This window comes from Odocoileus virginianus, chromosome X (assembly GCF_023699985.2).
Source record: "Odocoileus virginianus isolate 20LAN1187 ecotype Illinois chromosome X, Ovbor_1.2, whole genome shotgun sequence".
In the NCBI taxonomy this organism is placed as follows: Eukaryota; Metazoa; Chordata; class Mammalia; order Artiodactyla; family Cervidae; genus Odocoileus; species Odocoileus virginianus.
In genome coordinates, this window is record NC_069708.1 from 33,993,439 (window position 1) to 34,000,626 (window position 7,188).

Below are 7,188 nucleotides of genomic sequence, written 5' to 3' on the forward strand. Positions count from 1 at the left end.
GAAAGAAAGACAGTTTAAAACAGCAACAGGAGAACCTATTAAACATTTCAGAGGGATTGAGAGACGTTTAACTGCTATCTATTGTTCTAAAGAAGTAGCTGTTATGCATTGCAAAGGGCACAGCAGGGATGGGAGTAAAATAGCTGAAGGTAATCAACTGGCTGACTCTCAAGCCAGAAAAGCCGCACTTTACGAAACCCCCTCCCTACAGATGCCTTTGATCTGGACAGGTCCTGTGGATCAGGAAAAGCCACAATATTACTGAGGAAGAATTAGAAAGACATGAGAAAAGAGGAGCAAAGATTACTGATAAAGGATGGTTACAGTCCGAGGATGGACGATTAATAATTCCTGGAAATGCTCAGTGGAAAATTCTTAAGGGTTTACACCAGAGTTTTCATTTGGGTGCAGAGAGTACTTACCAGATGGCTTCTCATTTGTTTGAAGGTAAAAATGTAATGAAAACTTGAAAGAACATTATCAAAAGGTGTGAGGTTTATCAGGAAAATAACCCAAAGACTGAAAAGCTGGCAAAATCTGGATTAAAACAGCATAGAAAGCATCCTGGAGAGGACTGGGAAATTTATTTCACTCACATGCCTAAAGCTAATGTGTATTCTTGCTTACAGGTTTGGGTAGATACTTTTACTGGATGGATTGAGGCTTTCCCCTGTCATAGTGAACAAGCTAAAGAGGTTATAAAGATTTTAATTCATGAAATTATCCCCAGGTTTGAGCTGCCACGGAGCCTTCAGAATGACAATGGCTCTGCCTTTAAAACTGCTGTAACTCAGGGGGTGTCTAAAGCTCTAGGAATAAGTATCACTTACACTGTTCCTGGAGACCCCAATCCTCAGGGAAGTTTGAAAAAGCTAATGACATTATCAAAAGACGCATATTAACTCAAGAGATGCAGGACAATTGGATTAAAGTCCTACCCATAGCCTTAATTGAGGGCTCAAACTGCCCTCAAAAAGGAGGGACTGTCCCCCTTTGGATGTATTTATGGAAGGCCTTTCTTATGCACAGACACTGTTATAGACCCTAAAGCCTTACAATTAACTAATTATGTAACTCAGCTCTCAGCTTTTCAACATACATTAACAAAACTCTGGGAGATGACTCCTGACCCAGCCTCTGAGACAAACAAGACTCTATTTGAGCCAGCAACCGAGGTCTTGATAAAAACATTGGGGTCTGGGGGCCCATCCCTCAAGCCCCTCTGGGAAGACCCTTACCAGATTATTCTTTCTTCTCCCACAGCTGTCAAAGTGCCAGGAATTGATTCGTGGGTATATCACACCCAAGAGGTGGCACCCTGACCAAAACTAAGTGACTTCATTTTATTTCTTTACTTTCTACGCTCTGACTTGATACTTTTCAGATGGGCCTGACAATCTATGTGAACCTACTTCTGCTGACTCCAGAAATCCTGAGTCTGCAGTTTGATCCTCAAGACAATGCCTTCCTGTCCTGGGCTCACTTCTACGCAGCATTCCACAATCAGTCTAACTGCTGGGTGTGTGGAGTGTTCCCCTCTTCATCAGTGGAAGTTTTCCCGTGGTGGACATCTCAACTCCAAGGAAAGGACTTTCTCCAAGTCTGCGAATACCTTCAACAGCAATTGCATGTGATGCCTCTTCTTCATCTGATGAAATCTAACAACCCTAAAATGAACTGGTGCAACACTTTGTACTTAATGTGACTTTTAATTTTGATTATACATTGTCTCGGTCTAATGACTATTTTGCTACACATAAGACAAATAGGTCTAGATCTGATGGGTTTTTATCTGATGTTTATCAAATATGGGATGAGGTTATATGGCTAACTCCTGAAAAAGGACGTCTAATATCTACTGCCCCTATATGCTGGGAACAAACTGAGCCATCCCCAAAAGTTAGCCAACAACTTAGTTATAGTGATTGGAAACACTTCGGATTTTTCCTCAGAAAATATGCAATGTAATCATTCCCGTGTTTTACAACCCCAATTCAGGTCCTACCTTTGTCTGGCCAGGCACTGATTGGGACTGATTATCTCAGTTATGCTGGCTTGCTCCAAACGGGACTTACTGGATATGTGACTCTTACCTATGGGCATGGCTTCCCCCTGGTTGGATAGGGAGATGCACCCTAGGTCTAGCCTTTACTCATGGCTTTATATTTTCAGAGCTTCCAGAAAAGCCTGCTAATTTACCCCACATTAAAACTCGGTGGGCAAGGTCTGTATTTCACTGGTATCATTATTTGGCTACAGTATTTGTTCCCTCTTTGGGAACTACAGATGTTATGCTACGAGTAGATGCTTTGACTAATTTTACTCAACAGTTATTACAAGATTCTCAAAAAGCTATTTCAGCTCTTCATGCTGAACAAGCACAAATTAGAAAGGTGGTTTTACAAAACAGATTAGCTTTAGATATTCTGACAGCTGCACAAGGAGGAACTTGTGCCATTATTCATACCCAATGCTGTACTTATATACCTGATATGAGCACTAATGTTACTCATTTTACTAAACACATGACCAAGATGATTGGGGCTATGGATACTCCTGAAGCCTCAATTGCCTCACTTTGGGAGACGTTAACTAGTTCCCCATGGTGGAAAACTATCTTAATTACAATAATTCTGATTGTTCTATTTTTGCTGTTTGCTCCCTGCATCTGTAACTGTGTAACTGGATTTGTTTCTAGTTGCATGAAGGCTTTTAAGTTACAAATGGTTGACCAAGCTCCTATGAGTGCCACAGCCTCCTCCAACTATTATTACATGGGGCCCCTGGATCAGAGACCCTCAATATGAGGATTAGGAGAATATGTTACCTTAACAATTTACGGAGCATATCCCTACACATCAGGAAGTAGTTATGGAACAAAAACAATGCCCCTTTTCCTTGGCAACATAATTCTCCTAAAAGAAAAGGGGGGAATGAGAGAGTCAATTCCTAGGCAGGTTGATAAGAAGTCTAGGGGTCCCCAAGGAGAGAGGGGTCTGGAATTCTCAAGGAGGAAGAAAGGACAAACTTTTTTGTCCCTCTACATTCCTTAGAATTATATAACAATAATGTATCCTGCTTGAGGACAGTCTCTTTAAAAAACCTTCCGGCTAATTCTGTTATCTCAAAATGCAAATTATGAAAGTAGGTCTGGTGAGGTCTTTACAACCTCTAGACATTCTTTTGATTCACTGTAATAACTAATTTGAGAGTGTATAATTCCATTGCTAATACTAACAAGCAGGTACTCTTTCTACCCCCTTCTGATGTCTATGTCAGAAGCTTTCTCTATCTCTTTTATACTTTAATAAAACTTTATTACACAAAAGCACTGAGCGATCCAGCCTCATCTCTGGCCCTGGATTGAAGTCTTCTCCTCCAGAGGCCAAGCACCCCGGAATCTTTGCATGATTCAGTAACAACCTTTCATGATCAACTTACAGTATTATGTCACAATGTCTCCTTTACCCGAAGTAACTTTGTGGTACAAATAAAATGTCCTTTTTATTTTTAACCCCAGAACATAATGTGAAAAGTTTCCAATGGATGTATAATATGAAATCAATTTGACCAGGATTAATTCTATCATTATTGCTAATATCAGTGAATGTGACAAAAATAAATTTGCTTGAAGGAAGTAATATTAGATAAATTGATTCCTAAAAGATAATTCTACCAACATACTGACAGGTTCAGGCAATTAATTAACCAAATATTTACCCAAGAGCAACTAATCTTCTGAGTTAACAAGAGAAGAAGATCCCTGTTTTCATGGAGGTTCTTGTCTAGTGCCATGAGATAGACAAAGCACAAATAAGTAAAAAATAGATACAAATATTGACAAGTACTAGCTGGAAAGAGCTATTCTTTGGTAAGATAGCCAGGGAAGACTTTTCTGAAGAAATATTTGAGCTGACACCTGAATGGCAAGTAGGAGGCAGCCATGCAAAATATGATTCTGGCAGAGGGAATGGGAAGTGTAAAGACCATGAGGTAGGAGAAGAAAGGTACATATTTATGAGATCATGTAGGGTCTTGAAAGTCACAAAAAGAAGTTTAAACTTTGACCTCAGTTCAATTTATATCAATACAGTAGAATCCCTGAAAGAGTCTAAATCTTGATTCAGACTTTTTTACAGGAGAATTTGCAATTTCCCTCATTCCTGTGTTGGAGGACACGTCATTAGAAGTGAATCCTAAGTTCAAAAAGTGGTCATAACTTTGTACCTTTATTACTACCAGTTTATGGTTGGACACTACTGATGAAAAGGTAGGAAAATAGGTCAGTGTTATTGCTGCATTTTTGTGATGCTCTCAAGTAAAATGTGTTGCAATAAGAGAAAACAGGGGATTTGATTTCAAAGAACTTAAAAGCCACATGATTTTATGGTTCAAGCCTGAAACACTTTGGGCCAGGGGGAGATAGTAAACCAATTATGAATTTCAATGCAAACCTAAAGGGTAAAAATTTTGCAGCTAATCCTTATTCTTTGGAACAAATGAGGTTTGGAGTTGGTGAAAGGAAAATCATTGGAGTTTTGCTGTTTTTATGGCACTTACCTACATTGTCACCCAAGTCTGCTCCCTGCTTCCTATACTGCTTCAGGAGAAAAGTTGGAAAAAGTTTAACTGTTACCTTAGCAAAGGTCCAGAATTCCTAGTAACCAGAGGGATGATTTTTTTGCAGTTGAAGATGGAAAAGCTCTATACAGTCAGCAAAAACAATACTGAGAGTTGACTGTGGCTCGGATCATGAATTCCTTATTGAAAAATTCAGACTTAAAATGAAGAAAGTAGGGAAAACCACTAGACCACTCAGGTATGACATAAATCAAATCCCCTATGATTATACAATAGAAGTGACAAAGAGATTCAAGGGATTAGATCTGGTAGACAGAATACTACCAGATCTGGTAGGCAGAAGAACTATGGACAGAGGTTTATGACACTGTACAGGAGGCAGTGATCAAAGCTACTCCCACGAAAAAAGAAATGCAAAGAGGCAAAATGGCTGTATGAGGAGACTTTACAAATAGCTGAAAATAGAAGTGAAAGGCAAAGGATAAAAGGAAAGATATACCCATCTGAATGCACAGTTCCAAAGAATACCAGAGAGAAATAAGAAAACCTTCCTAAGTGAGCAATACAAAGAAATAGAGGAAAACAAAAGAATGGCAAAGACTAGCAATCACTTCAAGATAATTAGAGATACCACAGGAGAATTTCATGCAAAGACAGGCACAATAAAGGACAGAAAGTTTATGGAGCTAACAGAGGCAGGAAATATTAAGAAGTGGCAAGAATACACAGAAGAACTATACAAAAAAGATCTTCATGACCCAGATAACCACGATAATGTGATCATCCACCTAGAGCCAGACATCTTGGAGTGTGAAGTCAAGTGGGCCTTAGGAAACATCACTACAAACAAAGCTAGTGGAGGTGATGGAATTCCAGCTGAACTATTTCAAATTCTAAAAGATGATGCTGTGTAAGTGCTTCACTCAATATGCCAGCAAATTTGGAAAACTCAGCAGTGGGCACAGGACTGGAAAAGGTCAGTTTTCATTTCAATCCCAAAGAAGGGTAATGCCAAAGAATGCTCAAACTACCGTGCAATTGCATTCATTTCACATGCTAACTTAGTAATGGTCAAAATTCTCCAAGCTAGACTTCAAAAGTATGTGAACTGTGAACTTCCAGATGTTCAAGCTGGATTTAGAAAAAGGAGAAGAACCAGAGATCCAATTGTCAACATCCATTAGATCATAGAAAAAGCAAGAGAGTTCAAAAAAAAAATCTACTTTTGCTTTATTGACTACACCAAAGCCTTTGAGTGTGTGGATCAAAACAAACTGTGGAAAATTCTTCAAGATATGGGAATACCAGACCAACTTATCTGCCTCATGAGAAACCAGGATGCAGGTCAAGAAGCATCAGTTAGAACCAGACATAGAACAACAGACTGGTTCCAAAATGGGAAAGAAGAACATTAAGGCTGTATGTAGTCACTCTGCTTATTTAACTTACATGCAGAGTACATCATGTGAAATGCCAGGCTGGATGAAGCACAAACTGAAATCAAGATTGCTGGGAGAAATATCAATAATCTCAGATATGCAGATGACACCATCCTTATGGCAGAAAGTGAAGAAGAACTGAAGAGCCTCTTGATGAAAGTTAAAGAGGAGAGTGAAAAAGTTGGCTTAAAACTCAGCATTCAAAAAACTAAGATCATGACATCTGGCTCCATCACTTCGTGGCAAATAGATGGAGAAACAATGGTAACACTGAGAGACTTTATTTTGGGGGTTCCAAAATCACTGCAGCTGGTGACTGCAGCCATGAAATTAAAAGATGCTTGCTCCTTGGAAGAAAAGCTGTAAAAAACATAGAAAGCATATTAAAAAGCAGAGACATTACTTTACCAACAGTCTGTATATTTAAAGCTATGGTTTTCCCAATAATCATGTAAGGACATGAGAGTTGGACCATAAAGAAGGCTAAACACTGAAGAACTGATGCTTTTGAGATGTGGTACTAGAATTGATGCTTTTGAACTGTGATGTTAGAGAAGACTGTTGAGAGTTGCTTGGACTACAAGGAGATCCAACCAGTCCATCCTAAAGGAGATCAGTCCTGGGTGTTCATTGGAAGGACTGATGTTGAAGCTGAAAATCTAATACTTTGGCCACCTGATGAAAAGAGCTGACACATTTTAAAAGACTCTGATGCTGGGAAAGACTGAAGGCAGGAGGAGAAGGAGATGATAGAGGATGAGATGGTTGGATGGCATCATCGACTCAATGGACATGAGTTTGGGTAGATTCTGGGAGTTGGTGGTGGACAGGAGGCCTGGCGTGCTGCAGTTCATCTGGTCATAAAGAGTCGGACAGGACTGAGCAACTGAACTGGACTGGACTCTAGAGTCCCTTGGACTGCAAGGAGATCAATCTAGTCAATCCTAAAAGAAACCAATCTTGACTATTCATTAGAAGTACTGATTCTGGAGCTTAAGCTCCAATACTATGGCCACTTGAAATGAAGAACTGACTCATTGGAAAATACCCTGATGCTGGGAAAGATTGAAGGCAGGAGAAGGGGACGATGAAGGACAAGATGGTTGGATGGCATCACTGACTCAATGGACAAGGGTTTGAGAAAGCTTTGGGTGATGGTGAAGGACAC

The 7,188-nt window shown here is 39.6% G+C and overlaps 1 pseudogene; it reads left to right on the plus strand.

Moving 5' to 3' along the window:
- Positions 1-1,384: 1,384 nt before the first annotated feature.
- Positions 1,385-2,819, plus strand: LOC139033155 (endogenous retrovirus group PABLB member 1 Env polyprotein-like; annotated as a pseudogene).
- The last annotated feature ends 4,369 nt before the right edge of the window (positions 2,820-7,188 follow it).